The following is an 18,511-nucleotide window of genomic DNA, read 5'->3' as shown; positions in this document are numbered from 1 at the left end:
GACTGAACCCCACATTGGGCTCTGTGCTAGGCATGGAGCCTGCTTAAGATTCTCTCTCTCCCTCTCCCTCTGCCTCTCCCCACACCTCTCTCTCTCTGTAAAACAAAACAAAACAAAACAAAAACAAAACAAAACAAAACAAAACCATAAAAAAAAGATATGGAAGCAACCTAAGTGTCCACTGACAGATGAACAGATAAAAATATAATATATCAATGGAATATTATTCAGCTATAAAGAATGAAATCCTGCCATTTGTGACAACATGGGTGGACTGAGAGGGTATTGTGCTAAGTAAAATAAGTCAGAGAGAGAAAGACAAATACCATATGATTTCATTTACATGAAAAATCAAAAAATAAATAAAACAAATGAACAAACAAAGAAAGCAGAAACAGACCCATAAATACAGAGAACAAACTGATAGTTGTCAGAGGGGAGGGAGGTTGGGAGGATGGGCAAAATGGGTAAAGACGAGTGATGGTCTTGAATAAGTCATGGGACTGAAAGGTACAGCATAGGGAACGTAGTCAGTAGTGTTATAATAGTGTTGTACGGGGACAGATGGTAGCTACACCTGTAGTAAACATAGGGTAACATACGGTTAGCTAGTAAGTGGCAGAACCAAAACAGTTGTCAAACCATCATGTTGTATACCTGAAACTAATGTGACAATGTGTGTCAACTATAATTTTTTTTAAAATGACTGTATTTAAACCAAATCAAAACAAAACATACTATCATAAGATGTGCTTACCACAGGCTTGTTGAATGAATAATCAAATATATTTGGGCCAAGCTGTATTGCACAATGTCGAACTGGTTTCTTATGTGCGTTCCTCACAGCCTTTTCTCCATGAACAGGCTCTGTGAATCATAGACAATGCTGCCTTTCCCAGCCTTATTTGATCACAGAACTCACTCTACATCTCTTAAACCTTATTAACATCTCCCAGAGTTGTAGTATTCTATAAAACAGTTTGAGAAACATGTTATGCTTAGATAATTTCAGTCATTTTCACCATCATAAAAGATACAAGTTCTCTTACTCTTTACACAACATAATAAAAGGCCAACTAATTTGACTCATATCTGGTCTGAGCTGTTTCCTCCACCTTCATCTTCATCTTCAAATCTCACACTACCATACAGGGCCTCCACGCTCCTGTCCCCTATGCAGCAGATGTCCTGCCCAGTTTCTCTAACCTGTTCCCTGTCTCCTTATAACCAGTCTGCTCTGCAAATCCTTCCACTTTTTTCTTCCACTATCCCTTCTCTCTACATCCCTAGTCTTCTTATGAACTTTCTAAAACTGCTTTAACTACTCCTCTTCCCTTCTTCTAATCAGCCCAATGCCTCAATCTTATAATTCATAGTATCATTCCACCTCTGCAACTTTTCAAAGTACTTCTTCTCCCTTTTATAATAAAGGCTGTTCCTTCTCTTTCATTCTCTACATTGGACTCTTTTTAGGGCAATTCCTTAATCTTAAGTAAATATAATCATGTCAGATCCAATCTGGGTTCCCCCTTCCCTTCCTACCATTTATTTCTAAGTGTTTGAGAAAGCAAACACACTAGGTCTTTTCACATCTCCACGTCTTTGCTTGAGTTTTTCTCTCTGCCTAGAAAAGCACCTGCTGAAATGTTACTCATTTTTTAAGGTCCTAATCACAGGTAATCTCTTTCATGAAATCTCCCTTATTTTCCACTCCTGACGTAATTAACTACTCCTTCGAACCAGCCCAAAGGCAATTGGATAACTCATCACAGACATATCAAGTTAGTTGTGTACATGAATGAAGAGATGGCAATTTGGAGAGAAGACCATGAACCAGTTGAGTCTATCAAGGGGAATGACCAAGAGGTTGATGGCAAAAGGAGAGACCACGAGGGTATTTGCATGAAGGGCTTTACCTCTAAAAGAGAAAGCAGCAAAGGGAAGCCAGAAGGCTACAGCAGAGAGAGCTACAGAGAAGGGAGTGTTCTCATCATGTGAGGAGGCTGGGGTGTGGAAGCATTGATTCACAATGGAACAATGCCCTCAGAGGACCGTAGGAAAGATCGTAGGAAAGATCGGGAAGGAAGCCAGCAGAAGAATGGAAGTTCAGAATCATAGGGGAGTTGAGAGTATTTAGGAGAGAGCTGATCAGAAAGGCTAGGAGCCAAGGAAACCAGGGATAAGAGGCAAAGGCTAGGCCTAAGCTGGCTGAGATCCCAGATAGTGTCAGAGGCCAGATGACTTAAGCATTCAACCGTCTTTGATCAGCATTCAAAAGTAGGTTGATGAGTAATTTTGTAATGCCTATGAAGAACAGTTTTCTCCAATGCTGTACTCACAGCATAATACTTATACCTGTGTGTGGGCTCTCTAATGGGGGGAAGGGGGGGAGGAGAATTGGTGAGAAGGGGCTGGGTGTGGTACCTCCTTTCCTTAGGGCAGAGCTCAGAGACCTAAAAGAGAAAAAGCAAGTTGAATACCTAGAGTCTCCAGGGGTCAAAGGTCCCCAGGCCAGGTACAGGCAACAGTAGGCACCAAGGCCCAAGAAGTAGGGGGCTCATCCAAATGGTAGATAAAGAATGGCAATGAGGCATCTATTCACCTTCTGGAAAGTCTGTACATTAGGCACGGCTCTTTCAATTGCAAATAACTTGATTTAAGCAAAAGACAACAACAAAAGGAGTGTCCTGGCTCACCAAACCAAGAAGGCTTGGGATGCTTCAGGCACACCTGAATTCTGGCTTGTTTGTTGTTGTTGTTGTTGTTGTTTTTAATTTTATTTTCTTTTGAGAGAGAGAGCGCAGGTGCGTGTGAGGGGATGAGGGGGGGAGGGGGGAGGGGTGGAGTGGAGCACGGAGGGAGCCCAACGCAAGGCTCGCAAGGCTCGATCTCACCACCCTGAGATCATGACCTGAGCCAAAATCAAGAGTTCGACACTTAACCGACGCAGCCACCCAGGCGCCCCTGAATCCTGGAGCTGAAATGGTGCTGTCTGTGCTCCCACCACTGCTCAGTGCTATGTCCCACTGCATGACAGCTTCATTCATTCTCTCCTACTTCGAACCCATACAGCAGGCAAAAATGGCCGCCAGGAGCTCCAGGTTAAATCACTCCAGCAGGGGAAAAAAAAAAATCCCAGAAGAAAAGAATGCCTCGTTTCCTAACTGGAGCAGAAATGGAGCCTGACGGAGCAAGGCTAGGTTATGTGCTAACCTCTGAACCAATCACGAGGTCAGGTGGAGGCACTTCTCAGATAGGCCAAAGCTAAGTCACATGACCACCCCGGGGTTAGTGTTCACCCCACCCAAACCACATGAACTGAGGACGGAGACGTTCTGAAAGGAAGGAAGTACAGGCAAACAAATACAGGGTCCACTACGGTGTAATCACTTGTCAGTCAGGCCCCGGATAACAGAAGAGATCCCCGGTCCAGCTACTTAAAGCGTAGAATCGATGTAGGGAACAAAGGCAAAAAGAAATGTAGATAGAATTGAATGTCCTTATAACCTGCAGCCAGTTGGCAAATACTTCAGGCAGACAGGAAGTATAGCATTCCTCCAAGAGCTCCCAATCTTATTGTTAATGTCTTGCTAGAGGCAAAAACAACCTTTGCTGGACAATAGCTAGAACTCCAGGATCCTATGAGTCTGTAGCATATGAAAGTCATTTTGGAAACTTTCCTTGGTCTTTACCCCCACCTCCACATCATAGTATATAATCAGTTGCTTCTCACAATCGCAGGGCAGCCCTTTCTGCCCAAGAGTCCTATCCCCATGCTTTAATAAAAAACCACTTTTTTGCACCAAAGATGTCTCAAGAATTCTTTCTTGGCCACAGGCTCTGAACCCCAACATTTCCACATCACAAGGCCTTTGAAGTCAGACAGAACTGGTTTTGAATTTCAGCTTTGACACTTACTAGCTGTGTGACCTTAAGTAAATTACTTAATTTCTCAGTGCCTCAGTTTCCTCCTTATAAAATGGGGATAATAATAGTACCTACCTCCTAGAGATGTTTGGAAAAAGTAAATGGAATAATGCACAGAAATTGCTAGACACAAAGCTTGACACAAAGTGATCAATAAACAGTAGCTACTATTAGTAATAATAACAATAACGACAATTATTATTATTTAAATCAAGGGTACCACGTGAAGGGTGAACTGTGACTCGATGAAAGAAAGAGCCATGTCAGCACTTGGATATCAGCCCTGGGTCAGGTTTCATTAAGGGCAACTCAGGACACAATGCCGGGGCCTAAGTGACACTACGAAAACAATTTACATCAATAAATGTGTTAAGTACCCACTGTGTGCCAGGCACTGCAGATACAATCATGAATAAGATACACATGGCTCTGACGTAAACTACCATGAAGACTGTAACTTTGTGTGACATTATTTGAGGGGTGGTGGGGGGAGTGACTGAATCTGCTTCGTTATTTTCAGTGCTGAGCATACAAGAGAACACCTGGGCCCAACTGTTGGAATGCTAAGAAGGAATGATGTGGGAAACAAAGGCAGGAGAAATATTACATTTCCTTACTACTTACAGCCCATTGACAAATCCTTGAAACAGGCAGAGTGACATTCCTCTAGGAGCTCAGCTGCCTCAATGTTAATACTTCCTAAGGGCAAAAGGCAATCTTAGCCTGACCCCCAGGATCCTGTAAGTCTACTTAACATATAAAAATTCCTTTGGAAACCTCCTTTATCTCTACCCGCCAAGATACAGGTTGGCAATTGTCCCCCAAGCACATGACCCACCGATACACATCTGAAGAGCCTCATGACTGAGTTTTTACTAAACAGTAATAAATGACCTTTTCCTAATAACAGCTAGCCCCCTCAAGGTCCTGGAAACCTTGTTTCCAAAATACCTGGGAGGCTTAGCTATCCCTAACCCCCTCCCAACTTCAAAGTATATAATGGGCCACTCCTTGTGACCCAGTGCAGCTCTTTCTGCCCACAGGTCCTGTTCCAGTGCTTTAATAAAACCACCTTTTTGCACCAAAGATGTCTCATCTCAAGAATTCATTCTTGGCCATCGGCTTTGAACCGTCACATCTTTCACATCAGGAACAGAAGAACTACAATCACCTCCCCAAAAATGCTTTGGCATGAATTAGAAAAAGTATCTCTTCCTTTAAAAACTTTACTTCCATCTTCCAATAACCTGTCACAGTAAATAAATCTCCTAGATCTACAATGTGAATGACATCCCAGAGTTCTACAGTACATAACCTGCACAACTGTACATGGTGGCCCTGGGCAGAGGCAAGGAAGCTGAGGGGGTGACTAAGACAGGTCAGGGTGGAGGGGTGGGGATGGAGTGTCTGGGAGTCCCAGGGCCTCTGGAGACAGAGAATAACTTTTGCTACACCATGCAACTTTATTGTTTGGTAGGACTACATTTTACATTATCCACTGCACTGCCTAAAACAGTCTTGCCTTGCACTGCGCTGGATCGTATTACTCATAATCAAGCTCCTGAGTTGTTTCTGGCATCTCATTAAGAATCATTGTACAGCTACCCAGTGAAATTATAATGTAGCTTATATATTGGGCTACACTGAATATACTACTAAAATACATTTCATCTAGTGTGTTTGGCTTGTTTCACATGGCCAGTAGGAACTTTCAACTCACAGACTATTTCTATTCAACAATGCTACTGTGAAGACATCTTAGGATATTCAGGGTTAGGGGGCTCGGAGTGATATGGAGAAACTGGCTGCTTTCACTTTGTTTGAAGCAGACCTTTATGTTTTCTTCTAGGTTGTCCAATTCTGTTTACCGGGACAGAAAAGAACAAGAGGAGAAGAGCACAGCTCATTGTGGCTACTCAGGAGAGCTCTGAAAAGCACCCTCTCGAGTCAGACTGTATTGTTCTCAACTCTGGCTCCATCACTAAACCAAATTTCCCTAATCTCCGAGCTTCAGGCTCTTCATCTGTAGAATGTGGGAAATAATCTTGCCCACTTCACTGGATTATAGGGTGAGTTAAATGAGCTAATCCATGTAATGAGCCCCACATGGAGACTGGCCCATCTCAGGGGCTCAAAAACATTAACTATTGGGGGCAGGTAGTATATTATTTGGGAATAAAGAAGGTACAAATGAATGGTCTCCCTGTATCATCGAGCTCTGCTTGCTTTGGTGTAAGAGGGCACATCCTGTCCATATGTCTCCCATGCATTTATCTTTCTGGACCAAAGAATTCAATGGGAGTATTTTACTCAATTTTCTCCGCCACTGATAGATATGTTTGCTTTTCTCTAAGTCCATTACGTCTTCACTATACATTCATGGAACTGTCTTAGATGCTGAAACATGAAAATGGGTAAAATGACATTTCTGAATTATTTGTAACAATACCTAAGATTTAGCTAGTTTTTTTGTTCCAAGTCATACACTTAGTGAATCTCTTCAGTTAAGAATTCACAATCATATCTGAATCTCTTTATTGAGTAAATATCTAGAATGCAGGGGTGCCTGTGTGGCTCAGTTGGTTAAGCATCTGCGTTTGGCTCAGGTCATGATCCCAGAATCCCGGGATTGAACCCCATGTTGAGCTCCCTGCTCAGCGAGGAGTCTGCTTCTCCCTTTGCCCCTCACCCTGCTCTCATGCTCTCTCACACTCTGTCTCTCAAATACATAAATATCTTAAAAACACACAAAAAACCTAGAATGTCCATCTGCATATACAGATAGATTCACTTTACCTAAATGCATTCTTCACCACTGCATGGACTTGAGACCAGCAGTTTGGCTTTTAACGTCCCCATATGTTCATGTTGACTGTAAACTTGGGACTTTACACTGTGTACTCCCTCTTCTACATTGTTTATTTTTTTAAAAAAATAATAATTAGACTAGTTTACTAACATTTGTGTTCTAGGAAATTTCCATCTATGCCTGGCCGCCCCCCCCCACCATTGCTGATTTATAAAAACATTTTTCCCAAACTCCTACTGACCCAATTTATTTAACAGACATTGTGTGGAGTCTTTTCAAAGTTACTTTGAAAGTCACAGTTTATCTCTAGCTTCCATAATTATTTCATGCTCTTTAAGAACTCCAGTGAATGTGTCAAACAGGATTCCCCCTAACAAAGGAGTAGCCTATGCCTATCCCCCCAAAAGGTGTATATGCTTAAAAAAGTGTAAAATCCACTTTCCCAACACAAACACACTCATGGCAGAATTTATTTTAGATTCCATTTGTTCCACAAAGTTCAAGAAAAATGTCATGGACAGTATGTTCAATTTACCCTCTGATTCTCAGCGAGCTATTATCCTCTAAGGCTCACTTTCCGCATCTGTAAAATGGGCATAATATAGATGCCCTTTGCTAAATACAGCAAGTCATCTCATTATTCATGAATGTGTATAAAACACTCTGAAAAGCTCAAAGTCCTTTACAAGCATTAGGCCATGAATCTTTCTGAAGCGGACTGTTAATTATGTGTCATTATGCTTTGCTTAATAGGTGGAAAACCTGAGGCATGGGAACATAACACCAGTTAAAAGCCGACTTAAAAATCTAGCCCAAGCTTTAAACATTAGACAGGAAGATGTCAAGGGAAAAATCTGAGTAGGAATCCACACTGCCCTAGTACTTTATCAAGAAACGACAGTAACACAAAATTCCCTCATATAGTTGGTTGTCCTGCCCTTCCTACTTCCTCTTACATCCAAGAATGGGGAAATGGGTGGGAGGGTTGGAGTTCCTTGCGGGCTTATAATGCCTTTCCCTGCTTACACAAAGGTTCATGAACCCTAGGCCAGGTACTGAGGTCAAATGTTGTTTCACAGATACCATAACAACCTGTCCACCTTTTGTTACTGACCCCTGGAAACTTTTCCTACCACATCCAACAAAATAAAATGAGGCTATAGACATTACCAACCAGAACACAGCCTCTGCAAATGGACCTGTTTGGATTACTCCGGCTTTATTATCTGATCTACAACCTGGTATATAACATGACCTGACTAGCTCCAGTTACGCTTTGTGTCTTCACACAAAGTAGATACTGTTGATCTAAAAGGTCAAAAAAGAGGAAAATGGAAACTTTAGATAGCTTTATATAGCTAGTGAGCTTTTTCAAATTATTATTTTGTGCCCTTTTTTTTTTTTAAAGATTTTATTTATTTATTTGACAGAGAGAGACAGCCAGCGAGAGAGGGAACACAAGCAGGGGGAGGTGGGAGAGGAAGAAGCAGGCTCCTAGCGGAGGAGCCTGATGTGGGGCTCAATCCCAGAACGCTGGGATCACACCCTCAGCCGAAGGTAGGCGCCGAACAACTGCGCTACCCAGGCGCCCCTATTTTGTGCCCTTCTGACAATGATTGATAGAAGCTAGAAATCCTTAATCCTAGAGTGGTATTTTGAGAAAAACTCCCAAGAAAACAATCCCCAAAAGGGAAAAAAGTATAACAACACTACTTAGTTTAAAAAAAAAAAAAAAGAAAAGAAAAGAACCCCAATTGTCCAACAATTGAGAACTGGTTCAAAATACCACTGTGTGTGTGTGTGTGTGTGTGTGTGTGTGTGTGGGTGTGGGTGCAAAACAGTGGTTTTATTATAGCACGGGGACAGGACTCATGGGCAGAAAGAGCTGCTGTACCGGGGTTGTGATATGTAGCTGATTGTATACTATGGGGCCGGGGGAGTAAGGAAAAGGAAGGTTTCTAAAAATTTTATTTATTTATTTGAGAGAAAGACAACAAGCAGTGGGGAGGGGCAGAGAGGGAGAGAGAGAGAGAAGAAGACTCCCAGCTGAGCAGGACACCCAATGTGGGGCTGGATCCCAGGATCTGGAGATCATGACCTGAGCTAAAATCAAGAGCCAGATGCTTAACCAACTGAGCCTCCCAGGCACCCTGAAAAGGGAGGTTTCACAAAAGGATTTTCATATACTAAAGAAGACTCACAGGATATCAAGGCCTTGCCATTGTCAAATTAAGGTTATTTTTCCTTCTAGCAAGGCATTAACAGTGAGATAGTTGGGAGCTTCCTGGAGGAATATCATATATTAACAAGACAATCACCTAGCTATTAAAAATGATAATTATTGCTACAAGAAAATGCCTATATGAAGTAACGCTACCCAAAGAACTTTATGCCTGAACTAATTACAATCTCAAAAAGTAATTGCATATATATAAAAATATATATCATATATATAAAGTGCATTTATATAAAGTGCATATATATTGCATATATATAAAGATCACAGAAACTGGAGTTACGAAAACAGTTGCATGCAGTGCTCCTTAATTATTTTCTAGAAATTTGCCGAAGATTTTTAACAAGTCAAATGACGATAGAGATGACCAGGAGGGGTTCACCAAGATTCTCTCTGGAATGGTTTTGGGGTTGTTTTTAATTTCTCTGTAGGCTTCAGCACTGTTTACATTTATAACAATTAATATATATAAGATAACATTTTTTTTTTTAATGATGGCAGGGAGAATCCACAGAGCACACTGAGAGCTGAGGAATCTCTATGGCATCCAAGGATTTATCCTTAGTCTAGGTGAGGCAGCAGGACGTGTCACAAGCTCTGAGCCCAAAAACCCTCTCTCAGCTACAACTCCAGAACCTATGAACAAGAATTCTTTAATGCAGTGCTTCTATACCTGGTTTAAATGTGTGACACATAAGTTGACAATTTTTTTAAAAAATTATAAAGCATTCACACCTAAATCTATGTATCTTACTCATCCATAACTCAGTTAAATTGTATTGCTGCTTATCTGCATGGCTAAAGGATCAGACATTTTAATCAATCAAGGCAAGAAAATAAAAAAAGAAAGCCAACCACCTTCTATGAAACAAAAATAACCCCAATGGTAAAAACCAACTCCGCTGCACACTTAAATTATATCTGCAGAAAAATAAACCTTGAAATCACTCCTTTGTAAGGAAAAAAAAAACCGGCCACGGCTCCGGAGAGCCTGGGTGGCTAAGTTGGTTGAATGTCGGACTTTTTTTTTTTTTTTAAGATTTTATTTATTTATTTGAGAGAGAGAAAGAAGGCATGTGCGTGCGCATGCACGAAAGAGAGAGACTGAGCAGAGCATGAGCACGCACGAGCAGGGTGAAGGGCAGAGGGAGAAGCATACTCACCACTGTGCAGGGAGCCCGACCCGGAACTGGCTCCCAGGGCCCTGGGACCGTGACCTGAGCCAAAGGCAGACACTTAACCCACTGGGCCACCCAGGCGCCTTGAGCGTCAGACTCTTGATTTCGGCTCAGGTCCTGATCTCCCTGAGTTGAGGGGGAATCGAGCCCCATGTTGGGCTCCCACTTAGTGGGGAGTCTGCTTCTCTCCCCTTCACACTCCCTCTGCCCCTCCTTCCACTCATGTGCTCTCTCCTCCCCCCCCTCAAAATAAATAAATACATCTTTAACAAAAAAAGCCACAATTTCATTTTTGGGGCAGTCATGTGGAAATTCCACATGTTGTGGCTGAAACATAATATTGGGGGATACATGAGGACATGAGAGTTTCCAAGGAAATGGTAACAGAAAGACATTGTTGGAACTCTATTCAGGATAAAGAAGTTAAAATCTTTTCCAATGAAATCAGGCTAGAATTTCACAAAAATTAAAGATAAATGGAGTAGGATATTTGGCAGAGAGCTCTACACTAGAAATATATAGTAAAAGACAATTTAAAAACTGTCACTTTGATGGGGCGCCTGGGTGGCTCAGTCATTAAGCATCTTCCTTCGGCTCAGGTGTGATCCCAGGGTCCTGGGATGGAGCCCTGCATCGGGCTCCCTGCTCTACTGGGAGCCTGCTTCTTCCTCTCCCACTCACCCTGCCTGTGTTCCCTCTCTCACTGGCTGTCTCTCACTCTCTGTCCAATAAATAAATAAAATCTTTAAAAAAAATACATGTTACTTTGATACTCTGTAGCTAATCATCTCAAAAGCTTTTAACTTTCAAAAATTAATGACATGTAGTTACAAAAGGAAATATATATACGCTGCTGAAATCCACGGAGATTTTCCTCCTTTATGAAGGTAAAACTCGCCCATCCAGACAACCTAACCAGCACATACTTCCCTCCCTCCTCCAAAAGCCACTCTTCTTAGCCATAAGAACCAAGACAATCACACTATGCTAAGAGAAAATACACAGGTGGGGGGAAAAATAGCAGTAGTAGTAGTAGTAATAATCTGTTGTTGTCCTTTTAAGAATGTTATCAATGAGGGGTGCCTGGTTGGATGGTCAGTAAAACATGAGACTCGGGGTTGTGAGTTCAAGCCCCACGTTGGGTGTAGAGATTACTTAAAAAACAAAATCTTTAAAAAAAAAAAAAAGACTGTTATCAGTGAGAACCATTTCTAAGTAATATGAGAAACAATCCACTTGGGAAAATTTAAATTGAATGTTCTATGTTTCAGTCCATACAGCAAAAGTGAAGTGAAAATCTAATCAAGAATTTAATGAATTTAGGCTATCGGGTCCAACTTGGAAAACTATGACCAAATATCTTTTTTTTTTCCTAACTGCCAAGTGTCCACAGTTATCTGGAAAATTCATTCAGTACATTCATCAAGTATTTATCAGGCATTGCACTCTTCCCTAGGAGCGTTCACAATCCAGCTGAGAAGACAAAAAGAACTTAGGTAAAGCACTTAGCACATCAGAGAAAAACATACTACATGGAAAGAGAGGTTGCAATGGCTTCAAAGGTTCTGTTTGGAAACAGGAAGGATGGCCATGGATGCACAGAGGGGATAATGAGCACTGCAGGAACTCCCGCTGGCCAAGTTTCCGTTCACAATGGTACCTAGTGGGTTCCATCTTCTCACCCGCTCTCATCCCCAGAGAGCCAGTCACTGCTGCACCCACTGCAATGTAGCAATTGCCAACACTGGTGTTTTCTGTTTTCTGTATGCCCAGTGCAGAGACATCACCAAAGACCATAGAGCTTTGCTTTTTCTGCACCGATAAGGTGGTTTGGGAACAGTGCTCTCCCTCCTTCAGTGGAAGCTGACCCTCTTCATTCCTCTGTGTGTAAGCATAAAGTCCTGCTGATGTTGTCAAGCCACTGGCACAGAAGACTGCAAGATCACACTGAATTAAAGAAGCCTAAGGAATGATTCAACTGGCAAAATGGGGTTGGGAAAGTTGTGATCATCCACGAGGCCCTGCGTAGATCTGTCATCTCTGCTCAGCCTGGCCAGAAACAGGAACTTGGTGCACATTCCAAGAAAGACATGAGCTCTGAAACGGGAAGTGAGGATGCTTCCGCTGGTAAAGCAATTGTGTGATAAACTGGCCTCCAGAAGGAAATAATGATAACTTCCAATGAGGCCACATGGCGAGAAAACATGGCCACCAACACCAGGCCTGCCTTTCAGATGAAAATATTACACTCACTGTAGACGAGTTTCACTGAAAGGTCAGACAGTCAGAGGCCAAAGTGGTGGAATAAGTCTTCCTCGACACAGTGAACTGGAGAAATAGGAACAAGGGCTCTATGACCAGTAAGTTAGGTATCACCCACGCTAGGTCTAGAGGTTTTGCCTCCCACGACAAGCGTAATTAGTTGGTAGTGGATGCTTAAAGTGGTAGAGGAAGAAATCCGAGGTCTAAACTGGGTTCAGTGAGAGAATATGCTTGGACTGGTCGAAGGATGTTTACGGTTGGTAAAGGTAGGAAAAGAGCAGCACACACATGCCTGAAGCTCACTAGTCTCTCAGTGGAGGTTGGTTAAGGCACCCATAGCAGATTGAACAAAACCTTCTACTTTCTCTCCCTCATGAAAGCCCCATAAAATGACAACAAAGGAATTTTTTTCCTTCAATGTATAAACCCAACAAGGATGGAGATAATGGAAAAAGAGAAAATAGTAAAACATTTTGGTGGGGCAAGAAGAAGCCAAGAAACAACCTGATTTATACCACAGAATCTCCAAAATGCTGCAAAATTAAAGGCAGTTAGACCCTCTGTGGGGAGCGGGGAGAGCTAAAATAAAGAGGACTGGAAGTTTCTTTAAAAGGCAGTTTGGGGGCACCTGGGTGGCTCAGTCGGTTAAGCGTCTACCTTCAGCTCAGGTCATGATCCTGGGGTCCTGGGATCGAGCCCTGCATCAGGCTCCCTGCTCAGCTGGAAGTCTGCTTCTCCCTCTCTGTGCATGCTCTCTCTCTCGCTCTCTTTCTCTCTCAAGTAAATAAATAAAATCTTTTTTAAAAATTAAAATTTAAATAAATAAGTTAATAAAATAAAAACAAAAGACTGTTGGATGTCCCATATCCCTTCAGCCATTCTGAGCAGTTAGGTGATAGCCCCCTCCCTATCCTTGCAAAAACACCTGGAGTTTCTTCCCCACCTCCTCTCCAAGAGAGGGTCTCCGGAATGGGGTACATCAGGCACAGCTCAGGTGTTCTACTGGAAACACCATGGAGGGGTTATATGAACATGTAGACGCTAAGACTTCCAGCTTTCTTCTCCACCTAGCTCCCAGATCCTGGCAGCCAGACTCTCCACCACCGCCCAGGAAGAAGAGTGGAAGAGTCTTTTCTGAGGACTCTCAGTGGCCCAAGAGGTAATGACATCAGAGTTTCTCTAAATAAAAGCCCCAGCCAGATCACCAGACAGTGAAGTTTCCAGACAACAAGCCCAAACACATCTTCAGCTTTTAAACCCCCACTCAAATGTAAGCAGACAACAGAGAGTATTAGAAATAGGAGGCAAACCTCTAACATGAAAGATCGAGACCTAAACTAATAAACAGATAAAAGCAACTTGGGGAAACTGAGTCTGTGATGGAAGGACAAACTTTTGAGAAAAAGTTTATCTTCAGGGAGATAAGACAGATAAGCACTAAAACCATAAAACAAAAGCAAGACATAGACATTGAAGGGGCCAAGAGCAGACCACCTCAAAATGTGTCACTTTGGCCTGCTGATTATTTTAAATAAAAGTTACACAAGAGACAGCCGATGCAAGAAGAACGCTCTGACCCTCCCCTGTCTCATGAAAGCAGGAAATAATCTCCCATGTGAAAGGTGCCCTCCCTGTACCAGGAGGTAAAAAGACGTCCTCATCGCCAGATATGGGAAATTTAGAGCCGAGAAGGTTGTATAAACAACTCTTGTTACTTTTTACTCGTATACTACCACAGCCCAAATTCTGTTTAGAATGGTTTACTAACTGAAGTCCCCAAAATGTTCTTTGTCCTGTCACTTCTTCACAGATTTACTGTTTCTTTGTCTAAAAAACATAAAAACTGCCTGCTTTAGTCATTTCTTTAGGCCTCAGTTTCATAATTGGGCCTGTATGTGCTTGGAATAAAACAACTTTTCCCCTGTTAATCTGTCTTATTTAAATTGAATTCTTAGTCCAGCTAGATCTTGAGGGTAGAGGAGAATTTTTCCTTTTCTTCGATACATCACACACATACATACACACACATTCAGAAAACAAAAAGAGCTTTAAATTTAAAATAATTAGAAATGTGATTATACTTATTAAAAACTCAGTGGAAAGACTAGATGATAAAATTGAGAAAATCTCCCCAAAAGCAGAATCAAGAAATAGATAGATATTAGGAGACAAAATATAGGAAAATTAGAGGCCCATTTCAAAATGTCTAATATATGAACAATAAGAGTTTCTGAAAGAAATATCACAGGGTGCCTGGGTGGCTCAGTTGGTTAAGTGTCTGCCTTCAGCTCAGGTCATGATCCCAGAGTCCTGGGATTGAATCCCGCATCACACTGGGCTCCCTGCTCAGTGGGGAGTCTGGTTCTCTCTCTGACTCTGTCCCTCCCATCTGCCCCCCCCCCCGTTCGTGCTGTTTCTCTCTCACTCTCTCTCTCTCAAATAAATAAATAAAATCTTTAAAAAAACAAACAAACATCACAGAAAATGGAGAGGAGGCAATTATCAATGAGTCAATTCAAGAAAATTTCCCAAACTGAAGGATATAAGTTTCAGGATTCAAAGAGCCCAGCACAGTGGTGAAAGCAGATCCATACCAAGGTACAGCATCATGAAATTTCAGGATTATGGAGACCAAGAGAAAATTCTATAAATTTCCATAAAGGACTCAGCAGGCTTGTAAACTGTACACAAATTACAGGCAAAATTTGAGGAATCAGAACAGTTCTGAATTTCTCAACAGCAACACCACAGCCTAGAAGGCAATGAAACAATGCCTTCAAAATTTCCATCCTAAAATTCTAAACAGTCAATTGTCAGTGGAAAACAGCTATTTCCAGGCATTCACTGTCTCAAAAAAATGCACATCCTATGCATCTTTTTCCGAAAAGCTCCTTGAAGATGCGCTCTACCAAAACAAATGAGTTCACCGAGATAGAGGAACACAAGCGCTTAACAAGACATCCAGCACAGGAGAGCAATAATGGGGATCCCCAAGATGATGATGATGGAGGTCTTTAGGGTGACAGATGGTCCCCATGTGTAGAGGGCAACTGGTCCAGATTAGGCAAGGCAGGAGACTCGGGGACAACTTCTTCAGGAAAATGAAACTGACAATACCCATTGCATCTGAGGTAAATTTTAGAAATCTGGCCACGAGTTTTGGGTCAAATTAATAATGAGGACATACAAAACTAAATAAATGAACAAACAACTATTAACTCCAAAGAAAACAAAAAGTTGTGCTTGGATTAGCTATGAATATTGATCTAACCAAAATTACTGTTTAACTACTGCAAGGATGGGAAAATAAGGAAGCTGTGGTCGAGATGGGGGTGAGAGAAATAAAGGGAGCCACGTCATCTTCCACAGTGGGAAGTCAATATATAATGCTTCAAACTGCAAAACTCAAGTAGCAGCAACTATAAGCAACAAACACCAAAATAACCAGCTCAAAGAATTACAAGTGGTTGTTTCTGGAGAGAGAGAAATGTAATTTAGATTAAAAGTTCAAAAATTAAACACACACACACACACACAAACACATGTTGACTTTTATGCCCAGGCATTTTTACATTTATTTGCTTTTGCTTTGTCTCCCCAATAACAATTTGGCAAAATTCCATCCTTGTTTTTCCCCAAACAAAAGAAAATGCAATTTTCTACAACTAGCCCATAGTAGCTATGGCCCTCTGAGCTCTGAGCAGCCAAAAGTGGAGGGGAAGATAATAGTTAAAATCCAACCCAAGGAAGGAGTGGTTGAGCCAGGGCAGAAACAAAAAGGCAAGTTCAGGTTGAGATAACTACTAAGCCCCTCTCTTCTGGGCTTCTTTCCAACAAAGATATTCTCATGGCATAATCACATGGTACAGGATAATCTTAAGTTGCCAATAAACATGAGCCAATTTCACTCCTTTCTAACAGACTTAAATGTTCCCCTTTAAGACATTAATCCAACCAAGGCAGCTGGCCCCTAAAACAATATATCTGAGTTCAAGTTCACTCCTCTTTACCTCTGTAGACTGAATAACAGGAGAATATAAGGGCTCTGAAGCAAATGGCGCTGTCCTCAACAGGAATTTACTAAGCATCCATGAGGGACCCAGCACTAGGTTGACGTGGACCTAGCCTCTCTGTCCTGAACAATAAGCTGATTCTCCCTAAGGGTGGGAATCCAGGCAGGGGTGGAGTCGGGGTAGAAGCCACAAAACTGGAAGAGCTGGGGCAGGGAGAGGAGGTACCAACTGGACCAACCTGGAGGAACCTGTAAGCAGAGGTGTAATTGGAGGCCCAAGGCTCAGGCTCCTACCACTCTGGACATGAGAGGAAGGTAGGAAGACCAACAATTCTTCCCCAAGCATAAAAGTAGCCAGACACTGCCCACAACCCTTCCAACCACCCTGTCAAGGGTCAACTTTACAGAGCAAAGGTTACCATTCTCTGAGCTTTACCACGGTTTGATAAAATATTGCCCCTGACCTTGAGTAACTAGCTGCTGAGAAAACACGATGACTGTCTTAGTACTAAATTTAAAAAAAGAAAGTGCTAGAGCATACATTAATATTCTATATTCTTTTCTATTCGGGAAGATGTGAAAATTTTAGTTCAAGGACCTATGTGGAGCAAAGGTTGTGGCAACTAGAGCCCAGCACTGATTTGCATGTGTCTACATTTGCCCTATACAGTTCCAAAAACCAAAACATATACACCCTTGTGGGAAGAATCAAACTCATTAACATAAATACATTGCAGTAAGTATCATGAATTGGCAAGAGTAGTAATAATTGATCAGATTAACTGTAGTACAGGGAAAGTGTATAGGTCTTTCCTTAGCACTGAAAATGCAACTGAACTAAAAAATATTTTCCAATACAAAATAAGAAAATTACAGCATACTTTCTTTTCTCTGTATAAATCATGATTCTCCATACTACATGTGATTCTTGCTGACTGAGCTACCAGTGTCACAAACCAACCTGTTAAATCCTAAACTTAATTGGGAAAACCACTGGCTTGTTGAGGTTGTTTCTTCCTCTTCAACTCTTTAGGGGAGAATCATCTCAAAGAGAGTAAATTCTCAGAATTTCCTAAAAGGAAAATGGGCACTCACTGGAAAAATATAGGGTATATGCTCAAAACACTTAACTATTTTGGATAACCTTCAAACCCACTTAGCCACCGGCCCATCCTGTTGTTCCCAACCCTTCTAATCAAATATTCCAGTTTCCAAAGAATGGCAATAGATGAGACTGTTTCCGAACACAGAAATGTATTATTATTCTTCCATGGCGGGGGAAATCAGATCAAAAGCAAATTTAGGACCCAAGGAAAAGTGCGCCCTCTGGATCAAGGTCCTACTTTTTCCAATACGTGTATTCACCGAACCGTTGTTTTCAAGGTTCAAACTATTTCACAGATTAAAATAAAAAAACAACAACAACAACATGCGAAGTTGGTGGGGTGAGGCACTCGGACACGCACAACTGTGTAATGTCTCTGTCGACTGTGCCAACTTTCAATCGAGACTGCGCTGCCACCCAGAGGGGAGGAACCAACCTGGCCGCGCCGCTGGGAAGTGAACCCAACGCTGAACCTGGCGCGGGGCGGCCTCAGCCCTGGGACCCAAAGGGAAATGAGACGGGTGCTCCCCGGGAGATTCCAGCGCCTGAACTGGAGAGGCGGAGGAGAGACGGCGGCCGCGGCGAAGCCACAGCTACGCGGGAGCGCGCATCTGTCCCTTCTTCCTGGACCCAAGTGGACCGGGTCCCTCACCTGCCGTGGCGCGCCCGCGCTTACCGCGCCGCGTTGGGGAGCAAATCTTCCTCATCCCAGGAGGGTCGGTCTCTGGGCTTGTGAGAGCCACCTCTCGCCTCGCGCCCGTCCTGACCCCTTCCTGCCCGGATTCCCGCAGTCCCGGGGCCGCCCCCGCCGACCCGCGGCGTCCTTACCTGGCTGGAGCGCTCAGGCTGCGCCGAGCCGCCGGCAGTACGAAGTCCCGCGGACACCGCGGAGCTGGGAACCTGGAGCCCGCAAGCCCCGCCCCCGACGGCCCCGGCCGGCCCCGCCCCACTCGCTCCGGCCCCGCCCCACTCGCTCCGCCCC

At 42.7% G+C, this 18,511-nt stretch overlaps 1 protein-coding gene across 3 annotated transcripts in view; it reads right to left on the bottom strand.

Annotated features, from left to right (window-relative positions):
• The window catches only part of TEC (tec protein tyrosine kinase), a 132,763-nt gene extending 114,312 nt beyond the window's left edge, over nt 1–18,451 (bottom strand). For all 3 annotated transcript variants that reach the window (XM_034671850.1, XM_034671851.1, XM_034671852.1), the window contains exon 1: nt 18,358–18,451. The gene's annotated coding sequence lies outside the window, so the exon portion shown is untranslated. The remainder of the gene's footprint in view (nt 1–18,357) is intronic.
• Nucleotides 18,452–18,511: the final 60 nt, after the last annotated feature.

This window comes from Ailuropoda melanoleuca, chromosome 11 (assembly GCF_002007445.2).
Source record: "Ailuropoda melanoleuca isolate Jingjing chromosome 11, ASM200744v2, whole genome shotgun sequence".
In the NCBI taxonomy this organism is placed as follows: domain Eukaryota; kingdom Metazoa; phylum Chordata; class Mammalia; order Carnivora; family Ursidae; genus Ailuropoda; species Ailuropoda melanoleuca.
The sequence above is the reverse complement of the archived record's forward strand: the minus strand, read 5'-3'. Positions and strand labels throughout refer to the sequence as shown.